This window comes from Serinus canaria, chromosome 3, assembly GCF_022539315.1.
Source record: "Serinus canaria isolate serCan28SL12 chromosome 3, serCan2020, whole genome shotgun sequence".
NCBI classification, from domain to species: Eukaryota; Metazoa; Chordata; class Aves; order Passeriformes; family Fringillidae; genus Serinus; species Serinus canaria.
In genome coordinates, this window is record NC_066316.1 from 50,681,743 (window position 1) to 50,694,742 (window position 13,000).

The 13,000-nt window shown below is 36.9% G+C and overlaps 1 long non-coding RNA gene across 1 annotated transcript in view; it reads left to right on the plus strand.

The window, feature by feature from the left end:
- The first annotated feature begins 434 nt into the window (after positions 1–434).
- LOC127059409 (uncharacterized) overlaps positions 435–13,000 on the plus strand; it is a 34,108-nt gene continuing 21,542 nt past the window's right edge. The window contains exon 1 of the long non-coding RNA XR_007777164.1: positions 435–571. This is a non-coding gene — a long non-coding RNA (uncharacterized LOC127059409). The remainder of the gene's footprint in view (positions 572–13,000) is intronic.

The following is a 13,000-nucleotide window of genomic DNA, read 5'->3' on the forward strand; positions in this document are numbered from 1 at the left end:
AGGCATTTCTTCCTCAAAATGCAGATGTGAAGTTGGGCACTAAAGGTCATCCTGTGTGTCACATCCTTCTTATTTTTGCATCACTTCAAACTTGCATCTTCCTAATTATCATATTATAAGAAAGTCTGTGCAGAGTCATGGAATGGGCTAGGACAGAGGGTATCTTTGGAAGTTATCCGGTCAACCCTCCCCTGCTCAAAGCAATGCTAACATTTGGTAAAATTGCTTAGGATCATATCCAGGAAAACTTTGACTATTACCAAGAATGGAAGTCTCATGACCTCTTTGTGAGCCTGTTCCTTTTTCTGCCTATTCTTCTTATGTTTTGGGGTTTTTTTTCTTTTTGCATGTCATTGCAGTCTCCCGTGATGTAAGTTTTGAGGATTGTGTCTTGGCCTTTTGCTGTGCACTGCTCTCTCTGACTTCTCTCTGTCTCTTTTACCCTGTTTAGGAAGCTGAAAATAGAAACTAGACTCTCCTTATGCCTTTTATCTAGGTTGAACAAATCCAGTTTCCTCAGCTTCTTGTCCTATGTCACGTGCTTCACCAGAGAGATGGAACTTTTCTGTTTGTAAGTATCCATTTTGTCCTAGGGAACCCCAAACAACACACAGTGCTCCAGATGGGGTCCTTCAAGCGCTAAATTGTCAGGAATAATTGCTTATTTATAAAATGGGTCATGATTGCTTTCCCTCTCATCCCTCTACATTAATACAAAGGTAAAGACGGAGAAGAAAAACAAGATTTTAGGACTACAAGAAGGGAGAAAAGAGACGCTGTGATGCTGTGCTTAATTTTTCCTTCTGTTTCTTTCAGTTTTGCTTTTTTTTTTCTGAATAGTGACACAACTTCAAAAGAAGGGGCAGATGGTGCTGCTACTGATCCCAGCTATCAAAGAAACACCCTCCTGGGGGGGAGGCAAGAGATAGGGGTTTCAGATAGTTCCAGCTTGGTCCTATCACTTGTTTGGGAGGAACATGCTATCCATTCAGAGGTGGTTTAGTATCTACTTGAATATTCCCACAGAGATCTTTTTGCATGCAAAAATGTTGTTGTTTTGAATTTTGAGGATTTTCTGCATTTGCAGACATTCTTTTTGCCACTAGAACAAGTAGAATGTGTGTGAAACACCTCAGGCTGGATTTTTGTACTTTTAGATGTACTGCATGTATTGCTTTGTTTGAGAAATTCAATGCTTCGGTGATTTAGACATAGGAATTGCCTTTCTAGTTTCATTTCTAAGTTTCAGTGCTGCTTAGACCAGGGGAAAGTTCCGTGCTTGAGAAGCAAGGTACTTTCAAGACAAAATGAAAGCTGAGTCTGGCTACTGTCAGGTGGGTTGTCCAGGCACATAAAGTCACACTTATTGTCAAAGTCCTCTTGTGGGGGTCTAACCTCAAGAGTAAGTTTTTAGCAGTATTTAAGCAACTAAGTGAACAGATAAGAACTTCATGTTGTTTAAGGAATTTTCAGCCCTGCCATCTCTCAGTTTCCTGTTTTTGACATGGACATATTCTCTTTTTGTAAGAACGTTGTGGAAATGAAATTACATATTCAAGTCTATAGAGTTCTCAGACGCTATACTGTGTGCAGGATATAAAGCTATTTCACCAGGTACTAAGATAGAGGGATTTAATGCTCCTCCTATCTCAGTCCAGTCAATCCTCTGCTTTCCTGCTGCTTGTTTGTCTTTTCCCTCCTGTTTTATTGTGATATACTTCTGCTCCTTGAGAAGCATATGTTGACGAATACTGATGGGTGAGTGAGTGTTGTGGAAGAGGTACATACTCGTTGATTTCTTTTTATTCCATGACAGTTCTACAAAAAAAATAACTGCAAAGCCATTCATGAAAAAAAACCCCAGGCATTCGGTATCACTGTGCAGAGTATAAATCACCAAAGAGGCAGCCTTATGTTTGACTTTATAATATGCAACAGAAGTGCCTTCACATCATCAGATGTTGATGCTATGGCTGCCATTCCTAAGTTGTTCCCCCCACACCCCAAGCTGCTGCTAATAAATTACAAACACATTTGCTCTCATTAATCATTCTTTGGAATGGCAGAATAGTCTTTGCTGATTGAAAATAATTATTAGCTTCTCAAAAGGATTAAACAGCCTGTTTGGATTTTAATTTATATCACCATTTTGATGGAGTGATGTGGGGGTATGTACACAGCCTTTGTCTTAAAAGTAGTAATAATAATAATTAATGCTGTGTAACAAAGAGTTTCAGAAGGACTTCAGACAAAGAGAGAAAGAAAAGGCAGGCAAGGTGAGCTGTGGAATAAATGTAGGACACAGAACTGAACATAAGCTTGTATTGGGCAAGAAGCCTCCTACTGTAGCAGAGCAGTGATAAACACAAAGGAAACTGCAGCATTCTCTACATAGCAGTGGAGAGACTTGAAATTTCTGGCTAACATTACAATCTGAGCAGTGTAATTAATCTGGAATTGAAAGAATACCACAGATGTTTAAAATTATTTTTTTCTACTGAGTCAGTATCCTGCACATTTACAAATTGTAGGTTGTGGATTAATAGCCTCTGAGGTTCATTACCCTATGGGCCTTGCTCCAAGCTTTGAATTTACACTCAGCAAAGTGTATTTGGATTGAGACAATTTCCTGAAGTCAGGTCCCAAGGCTTTAAAATGAAGTGTGTTTGCTCTTAAAGTGTTCTGTGGGCCATGGGACGGGAGTGCTTTCTGGACTGTCAGGGATATTAAAAATTTTTAAAAGTACACCAGGTAAGATTTAGCACATGTGTACTTCAGAATGGGATGCAAGGTGGAGAGGGCCAAATTGTATAACCCTATTAATGTCTTATGCTCACCGAGTAATACTGCTAATATGATATTATATTTGTCTGCTGAAGGGCAGGACTTATTAACTAGATCCATGTTCTACATTAATTTGATTGCAGTGTCTTGGGACCTGAGTTGACACATCCATGCAGTGCAATGCACCTCTCTGGAGGTACTAGCTGCTGAGGGTTCCTCATGTGATTTTTCTAAAACCACAGGCAGGTTTTCCTGAATGGTACAGAAACACTATGGGTCATTTTTGGATAGGGTGAATTCCATCAAAGTCCCTGTGCTTGATATTTCCTGCTGGTTCTCCGTGGGCTTCTCTCTGGCCTTGACCCACATTTTAGTTCTTTTAGTCATTCCTTAGAGTCTGTAATGGAACTTGGATGTAAATGGAGCTGTTAAAATAAATCCCTCTGTGACTGTCACGTTTCATTCATCCTCAGTGTCATGCTTGCAGTGAGAGCCCAAATACTGGGAGGCCAATAGTGGATTTTCTTCACCTGCGGGGATGGGACATGTGGCATTGCAGTTTCTACTCAGAAATATTTACATAGATTTCACAAATGAAAAAATCCCATCAGGAGGGGTGGAGATGTGATCTCCTTGTTTGGAAATAATGATGGTCATGTAACAGCTGAATTAAACCTGTGAGGCAGAAAGGACTGCCACAGCTATTAAGGAGAAGAGAATCCAGAATGGTTCTTTCATGTGCTTCTGTTTACTGATGTGGACTTTTCTGAGAGAGAGATGTAAGTACAGAGCCTTTTTCAATTCTTTTATGACCAAGTAATGAATGGTTGGTCACTATTTAGATGGTTGTATAGCTACTCCACAGCACCTTACTAACTTTAGCAGTGGAAGAAGGGGTTATTTTAAGCAGTGAATGTTCAAATGGTGCTTTAAATGTTTGGCTAAAGAGTCAAGCAGGTATTTTGTGAATCTAACTCTGGTCAGCCCCAGAATTAATTTCCTGATGGTAATCTTTGAATATGACTTTGAACTAAAAGAGAAATTGTATGCAGATGCACTGAAGTAGTGTATCTTCTGCTCCCTGTCACAATTTGTACCAAGAATCACAATACAAGGGCTTATCTGGATTTATGGTTGGATAAATGATTTTGTGACATGGGTCAAGGAATCCTTGACCTAATTATTTAACTAGCCTCTGGAGCATTATTTCTCTGACTGTACAATGGGAATCTGAATTTCTCTTGGACTTTGCTATGCCTAATTAGTGTACAAGGTCTTCTGGCAGGTGTAATATCTTAAAATGCATGTAAGCATTTTAAAGACCTGTGCACTGAGATCTCCATTTCCGCTGAGTGCTGGATTTGAAACAGGTAACAAGAGGGGCCGTGTGACAGGGTGCACAGCACAGGGTGCTCTCAACCATAAAGTTAAAGACAGTGTGTACTCTAGACAGCTTGTAACCTAAATACTGGTGATTTATTTTAGCAGCTGTTTACATAATTCTTATATCAGTGTGAAAAATGTCTGTGAAAATATTTAAAAGTAAATGCAATTTATTCTTCCAAAGTTCAGTATCCAGTTCCTAAACGTGGAGCTCCAGATGGAGGTTTATTTACTAGAAGTGTGTCTGTAACATTATGTGTGGCAGTATATTCTATCCTTTCCTTTTTACAGGGTAATATTCCTATGTGAAAGTTCAGTTTTGAACCTACTCCACATCAAACATTTTCTTTCTCAGTGACCTAGGAAGACATTTCTGAAAGCTGTTTATACTGGAACAGGTTAACAACTTTCTTGTTTTTCTCACAGATCACCTTAGTAAATATTGTATTGATTCTTTACTATATTAGTTGCTACTGTTGTGTCCTTAATTCAGACCTCTCCATGTGCAGCTGTTGTTTAAATGCACAGAGATCAAGATGGATATAGTAGGTAAGACCTATGAACTTTGCATAGTTCATTTGATTTTATGAAGTGAAGGAACTCATCTAACCTTATAACTAACAGTTTCTGGTTGATTTGCATAATGAGTTGATGGCAAAGCTTTCCTTGTCAACAATTAAAAGCAATATTGGATTCAAATTTAAAAAGTTGCAGAGAATGAGAAATGAAAATATACTGGACCTGGGAATCAGGGCAACAAAATATCTGTCTTCCACATGTTAGCCTAATTTCTGCTTTCTCTGGATTCAGAGAAGCAGAAGATCTCCTTTGCAAGTGACTTCATGCAGCCAGATGGGAAAGCATTTCCTCACCTCCCATGTATGCAAGGAAGATCCTCTCTCCAGTGAAAACCATGATCCCTCGATGGCACAGCCATCTGATGAGTAGGTGGGAGGACGCTTGACTGTGTCTCTTCTGACACAATCAGCATCATGTAGAATGGGAAGGAAGGTGTAGGAGATAAAGACTTAATGCTACATACTTCCACTATGGGTCAAGAACTGTCTGAACTTTAAACTGCAAAACTTTTTTTGTAAGTTGAATTTGGTTGCATGTCAGCTCCTTTCAGAATGCTCCTGTATGTTGGCACCCAGTTTCACATTTCTACACACAGGTCTTAAAATTAGACAGGGCATGTTATATTTTTTTAATGACTAAAATCTTTGGTTATGAGCAATTCTTCTATTACAAAAGAGAAACACACACAAAAAATAAGGGAATGAAAAACATTAACCTAGAAGAGTAATTTTTTATACAAACATTGGCATGATCTATTAAAATGTGGGATCTTATAGAACAAAATACATTTACATCTCCTAGAGACATTGAAAAAGTGGAAATAGTCAAGGTAGCATTAAACATTCATTTTTTTAAATGAACTTTATTAACTTGGGTTATCATATTTTACTATAAGCTGTTTTTTGTTTTTATACAGTTTGGGCCTGATCTGGTATCTTCTTACCAGTAAGGAGTCTTCTTTGTATAGGGAAAATAGGATTTTATTCATTTGTTTGTTGATTTTGACTGCTCATTAGAGTTCTAGAGTTCTCAAACTTCTGTTTGAGCTGCTAACAATATGTCACTGTATCTTGAGAATCTCTTTGGATTATTGCTTGATAATTGGGAGACTGTGTAATATAACAAATTAATTTCAAAAGGGTATAGGGCATAACAGAAGGCTGCTCTATAATTTGCTGTAATCATTAGTTTGACTCTCTTGTCTATCCTAAACAAATTTTACTGTGCTATTGCAATTACTGTATGTCAAAGAATAGTAAAAGAAAAAAATCCCATTGGCTTCTATTTCAAGAGAATTATTTACAGGAGAACCTGAACTTAACTGCAGCATTAAGATACAATATCTGGTTCTGCCTTTTTAAATCCAACAAAAGTCACATAAATTGTGTGGATAAAACTGAAGTGTATTTAAATGGTTTTGTTTAGCTCGGTGCTAGGATAGAATGTGAAACTGAATATGTTCATCCAAAGATAACTGAAGTTCCTGCTGCTGTTTAGATTTCATCGTCTGTTAGAAATCTCCTAGGTGATTAAACTAATGCACTGTAAAAGAATGAATCAGTCCTGCAGAGCTCCTCTCTGTACTGAGAATAACTTGCTCAGTTAAGTACTGTTGGGGTTTTACTAAATTAAAATCCCAGGAATTTTTGTACATAATATATTTTATCTGCAAAAGCTGAGTAAAATTTTATATCTGACTCTCAAACTAAATTCCTATGGTAATTAATAAAGAAGATTTGAATACATTTCTGGTAGAGTCATCTTTGACCAATTTAATAACTTGATTTTCTTAACAGAGGAAAATCCTTATCTCTCAAGGCTTGTGGTAGCATTGGGATACACCATGAAATTGTTAAGAGAACCAGAGAGTCTTTTCTTTGTTGTAAGAAGAGGAATTCAGATTGGAAAGTTATCATTTACTGGCTCAGGTGGAATACATTCTTAGTAATTATTTAATATTTATACTTCAGTTCCTCTGTAGATACCAGTAGATTCCTGAAACTCTTATCAGGAGCATCATGTAGGCTGCTTGCAAAGCTGACTCATTTTAACTACTCACTTGTTTACAGATAAATACGAATATTGTTTGTTCATATGTCAGCACAGATAGGTAAAAAATTAGTCAGATGTATATTCTTAAATCATATGTACACACACACACATACACACACATTTGCCTTTTTTTAGTAGATTTATTAAATGTTACTTATCCCCACCCCCTCTTGGCCTATTTTTTGTGACTTGTATGGCAAGGAGGAATGACAAGAGCTAAAAAAGAGATAAGGAAATGATCTTATCAGTCAGCTCAGAGCTGGCATTTCCTGAGTGGCATTTTGCAATTGTTGCATGTAATAAAAGTGCAGCTATAGAAGAAATTTATGCTTTTCAGTGGATTTATCTTTTAACACCTGATCTCTAGCTGCAACTTATTCTTGTCCACTTCAATCATTGTAGTTGTGATAAAGACTACAAGAAATTAATTTAAATGAAACAAATGCTTCTTTTTGTTATATGACATAGAATTTATGTACGTGTTCACTATCCAATTCAAAACCAGTTTGATTTTTGAATGTAGTGAACAGAAATAATTATCTCAGCTTTTTCTAAAAATATGGTATGTCCTTTTCCAGTTTTTAAAGTTTTCTTTTAAAATTCCATGTAAATATCTTAGTGTGCTGTACCCAGCAAGTATCTGCATGTGTGCACTTTTTTGTAGATTGCTAAATCAATGATAAATCTGACTAAAGTTGACTGAATTGTGAAAAAAACCCCAAACTCACAACCAAATATATCCAAAAATTTGAATTCCATATGAAATTTTAATTCAATCATGTTTGCTGCCCTTTTATGCTTTCTGTTTGTGAACGCTTAAGAATTTGATTCTTGACGCTGAGAACATTTAAGACTGAAGATTTTATGAAATCAATGTGTATTATGGTAGTAACAGGGTGAGATTCCATTGGTCCTTTTGTAATAAAGCTATTGATGGCATTGTGGAATAATGTTTGTCTTTATAAAGAGCTGGCTGATGAAGGACTTGATCTAGAAGAGTGCCTTCCATGGTAAAATTCAGTAGTCTTACACCAGCTAGGGAAGACTCCCACACTTAGGAAGTAAAGCTGATAGATTTTCATAGGAATGTTGCAAAGTTTCTTTGATTTACTTGAAATGATCAGTATTTTCAGAAAAGAGTTTCTTGTGCAATTGTACTTGGCAGAAGGCAAAAGAGGATTGTACAGTCTGGAGAAAGGAGTTGATAGCAGCTCAGCATACAGTGCTTTCCTAATTATTTTGGAACAGTACGTTTAGTTGGCTTTTGACCTGATGTTCTCCTAAATCAACATTAAAGGTTAGAGAGATAAATAACAGAAATTCGATGCACTGGTAATTAAGAAGGTATTCTGATTCAGGGCAGTAACTCAGAGGAAATGAATGTAACCAGGCAGATACAAAGAGAGGGGAGAGCCTTTCCAAAGCTACTCCAACAACCTTTGAGCTCTGCTTCTGCAGAGTACAGTACTTTGCCTGCTCTGGAGGGAAGGCTGGTTTAGTTCTCTCTCTGTTTTGTTTTCAATGTAGACTCACTGCAATAATCTTTGTTCAAAAGATGTTAGGGACATGACAGAACTTGCAGCAAGTGAGGAGGATTGCCCACTATGCTATTTTTATGTGTGAGTTCCATTTCCATGCATGTGTTCTCTTTCCATGGCAAACATTGATCCAAACTGGACAGCACTGGTAGCTGATAGATCAAGACAGGGCAGATTCTGAAGGAAAGAGTTCATTTCAAGAGATGGGGTTTTGACAACTGTCAAGTCAAGGAATTTCATCTTCAATGTAATGGAGACTTGGAAGTTCTTCCTACCCAGCTGGGAAGGTGAAAGTCTGCTGAAAAGTCCAAAGCCAGCAAAACAATGAGTTAAGGACAGCATCAAGCTGGATGGAGCATAAATAGACATGCTAATGAATTTAGGAATAAAATAGCTGCTAACTGAAGTACACATTCTCTTACTTAAGTCAGCAATTATATTGGAAGATAGCAAATATTATATTTATAAAAAGCCTGCATAATAACCTGGAGAATTGCAGAGCAGTAAGACTTCAGTTCCTGGCAACTTGGCTGATAGGATGATTAAAAATACAGAAGCTATAAAAAAATCTCAGAAACAGAGTTTGATGATACAGTAGGGAAAATTGACACAAATTTTGTAAAGGATTATTGCACCTCACTAGTTCCTTAAATGTATAAATGACACAGTAGATGAATAAAAACCAGTTGGTAAAGTATATTTCTGTACATAATCACTGATACTTCTTGAAGTGACAGCTAAGGAAACAAAGGGATGGAATTTCCCTAGAAAGGTGGTGAGAGGAGACAGAAGTCTGAGATTCAAGTTTTCCTTCTGAATCAGTGCAGAAGGTAGATTTGATCTTACATTCTCTCTATTCAAAATAACTGTTAAAATCGGTGGATTTCTGAGATCCCAAGGAGTGAATTTTTTGTTCCCTTTGTTCTGATAGGATTTACAGTGCCTGGCAGAATGCCTGCTTCAGCTGAATTGATGCCTAAACCCCACCCATTTCCTCTGTTTCACTGCTTAGCGGTGTCACATTCAGCCAGCTTTGGGAATCTCTTTAGCTGCATATTAATTGCATGCAAGTGTGTCATTAGGCATCAGGGCATGTCTGAGTTAGGCATAGTAACACTTTAGTATCTTTGATATTCTGAGCAGAGTAATACTCTGAGAAAGTATCATCCTCTGTGGATAAATGAGTACAAAGCAGAAGGAAAGAAAAAAAGGAGTTCATTTTCCTCGGGGGAAAAAAAACCAAACCTTTGGAGTATGTCAGAATCCAGTCTATGGGTGGAAGTTGGTCTGTTTATTAATCTTTTGGAAAATGGAAGACCAATGATGTATTAAATTATTAAATTATAAATATGCTCCAAATTAATTTAATTAAGGTTGAAGAAATATGGACAAACTTCGGGTGGAACTAGCAAAGCTGGCAGCAAAATTGCCACAATGGCAGGATAAAATCAGGGTTGGTTTTAAAAGTGGTGATCCCTAAATTATTTTATGCCAAAGGACTGTTGTCCCACCTTCAGTTTTGTCATAGATGGCTTTTAAAGATGTGAGTCCAATGAAGACAGCATCTCAAATGAGTGATGAGGTACAGATGAAAGAATCAGAAAAATTCAGAGAAAATTCAAGAGTTAAATAAATATAGTAAAGGCATGAACTTTTTTCTCATCAGATTTTTAGTGGAGGAATTTTAGCACTGTGTGATATACTTCTATGGACAGTCTACAACCTAGTTTTCATGGCTTAGCATGAACTCCATGGAAACCACAAGAATTTGGTTTGGGATCTCTTGGCCTGAGAAAGCACTAAATATTGAAAGGTACAATTGTAAGTATTTTTACAACTTAATGGTTTCAAAACCCAGTACCTTGGGAAATTCCTTGTGTAATAAGTACAAGTGCTCTGATATGAAGCCTGCTTTTTAAAGTATTTTTTTAATGACCTCTTACAGATCCCAGCAGTTACCCATGTATATCCAGGAATACACACATAATAGGAACAAAACCAAAAGCCCACCAGTTCAATAAGGGTTTCTAAAGGATCCTTTAGTTGGAAACACTGATAATTAGGATTAGAGCAATTCTACCTAAGCTTGTGATAAAGTGTCTTTTGCATTTCTTGCCATAGTTATTTTTAGCATCACGACTTAATGTTTTTCAGTTTGAACACAAGCCCTTTGTTTTCACTGAAGTTGGAAAGGAAGACATTCTGGAGTAATTAGAACACTATTGCTCTTTTCAGCTTTGGTGTTCCCCTTATTCTTACAGTTAAAAAAAAATCAAACTAGTGGACTTCAGAGCCTTGGTGGGTGCTTGGGCTGAGAGAAGCAGCAGGGAAGCAATATATGTAGTGTGGCAAAAGGTGAGATAGCAAACTTTTATGTGCCCTGGGTACCATGTATTAATCTCCTGATAACTGCTTTCACATTTGAACCTTCTGTCTCTTATGTGAGATCCAGCAATCTTTGCTTTTTTCTGTTCTGGGAGCAATTTTCTGAATCATTAATTTTCAGTGGCCAGGCTTCAATTAGCTTAATCAGGCATTGATTAGATTTCTCAAGTCCCTGGCATTTATTTTCCACCTTGCCTATATGGTTCCTTGACTCCATTACCTGATTGTTCACTTATTGCATATAAGGTTGATTCCTCTCCATTAACATTCTCTGATGAGAGGTCTCCTTAGCCATCCAGCTAGCCACTTTCATTAGTGATGGTGGCAATTCATGGTGAAGGCCAGTTTCTACTGCCCTTGCAAACAGGATATTTTCTTCTAAGGTACATCACTATATCAGCAATTTACTCTTAGATGAAGGTGCTACTTATGAACAGTTCTGACCCTAAGGAAAAATAATTTATTCCACATTAATTTGGAATATGTTTCACATTTTGTTTAGAAAGTTGTGAAATTGTAGAAAATGAGGGAAGTAAACCAGTAATTTTTTCAAAGCATACTTATTGCAAATCTAGGGAGTTTTTTAGTCCTGCTTTTCTTAGTGCCTGGCCTGACATATTAAAATACATTTCCATAGCCAGTGCTCCTGATTTCTGAGGGAGAGTGACAAAGTTTTATAATCAAGGCTGGTGTGAGTTGCATGTAGGCTCCAAGTCCCATAGGTAGACCCACGCCCTGTTCCTAATACCAGCTGCTCAGCAGTAACAGCTTGTGTGCAGACTCATTCCTCAGGACACATACTTAGGGGAAGTGTGAGCATGCAGCAAGACAGGTGAAGAATGGGGCTGGAGGTGAGGGATCAGACAGAGCTGGAAAATGGGACCTCAGACTCGGGTGAATTTTTCTAGGTTGAAAAGCACTTTCTTTTCTCTAAATTCTATTGAGGTTCTCACACCGTCTGTGGCCAGCTCTGTTCATTACATTTTGTTTTTGCAAACTATGTCTTCTAAAGGCACAGACCTCTTTTTGAAATTCTCTTTTAAAGTCATGTGTCTACATTATATTGAACTAGACAGACCTGAATATAAATAAGCTTGTGCCAAAATCAATAGCAGAAAAGTTTTAATAACACAGTTTTTAGAACTTCATGTAATAGATGCTAATTAAAAATTATAATAAAAAGTTTTATAACAAAAAAACAAAACATGGGATCAGACCATCAAGCTTTTCTTTTTTTTTGATATAGGTTCATTGATTTGGGAGAGTTGCCAAAATTTCCTTTTCTTTGTAACCAAACTGAAGTTGTTTAACTTCAGTTTTGATAAGTCAACATTTCTTAAAAAAATGCCATTTTTCCAGGTAGCTTCTAACTCACTCTAATCTTCATTCATTATATAATTAAATATATGATTTGTCTTATCACAGTCCTAGAACATATAGGTGTTTTCTAATTTAAATGATAGAGCATAAAAAGGGATCCATTCAAAGTTTAACATTTGATTTTTTAGAGATTGTTCTCAGAAATATTTTGAGCATCAGCTTCAGCTTTTGGTCAAAAATATTAGAAGAAAAAATTGTAAAAAGCAATTAATGATCCCTTTCTTCTTAACAACTAGTTGCAACAGTGGTTAGATTCAGTGTGAGACTCTTCTGAAGTTAATTTCCTCTTTTTGTACTTTGTTTTAAAGATTCATTGTGACTTGCTGAATTCACAAGGAGAGCGATCTCTTGTTTTTCTTATTCAATTTGTTGTTTATGCTCCATGTCCTTATTATGGCCCCAAAACTGTAGCCATTTATTTAAGAAATATAAAATGTGGGGGGTTTAATATGTTTTCAGTCTTGAAATTATTCTAAAATTATATTTTAGGGGATTAAAATCTCATATATATGAGAAATATTCTTTGGCTTTCTTAAAACATCCCTTTCCCCATTTTGAATCTTCCCCTTCCTTTTGAATCAGAGGTCCCCTTCAGCAAAAAAATTTTCATGTGTCTACAGCTGCCTTTCTATAGAAACTATGGTCTTCTGTGATGAAAAACCCTTTGAAAATATCTGACAGTTCACCTCTGCAATTAGTAATTTTCAATTACTACATTCAGAATGGCAAGGGGAATTACCATATAACTATCTCAGAAATCACATCCAGTATCATCACTCCTTCAGTTTTGGTCATTCGCTGTCTCTGAGGTTTCTGGGCTTACTGGGACCATTTTGGCCATTTGGTGGGGGCACCATCAGTTTGGACCTTTTTCTTTTCTAGCTGGTGAAAGCTTCTGC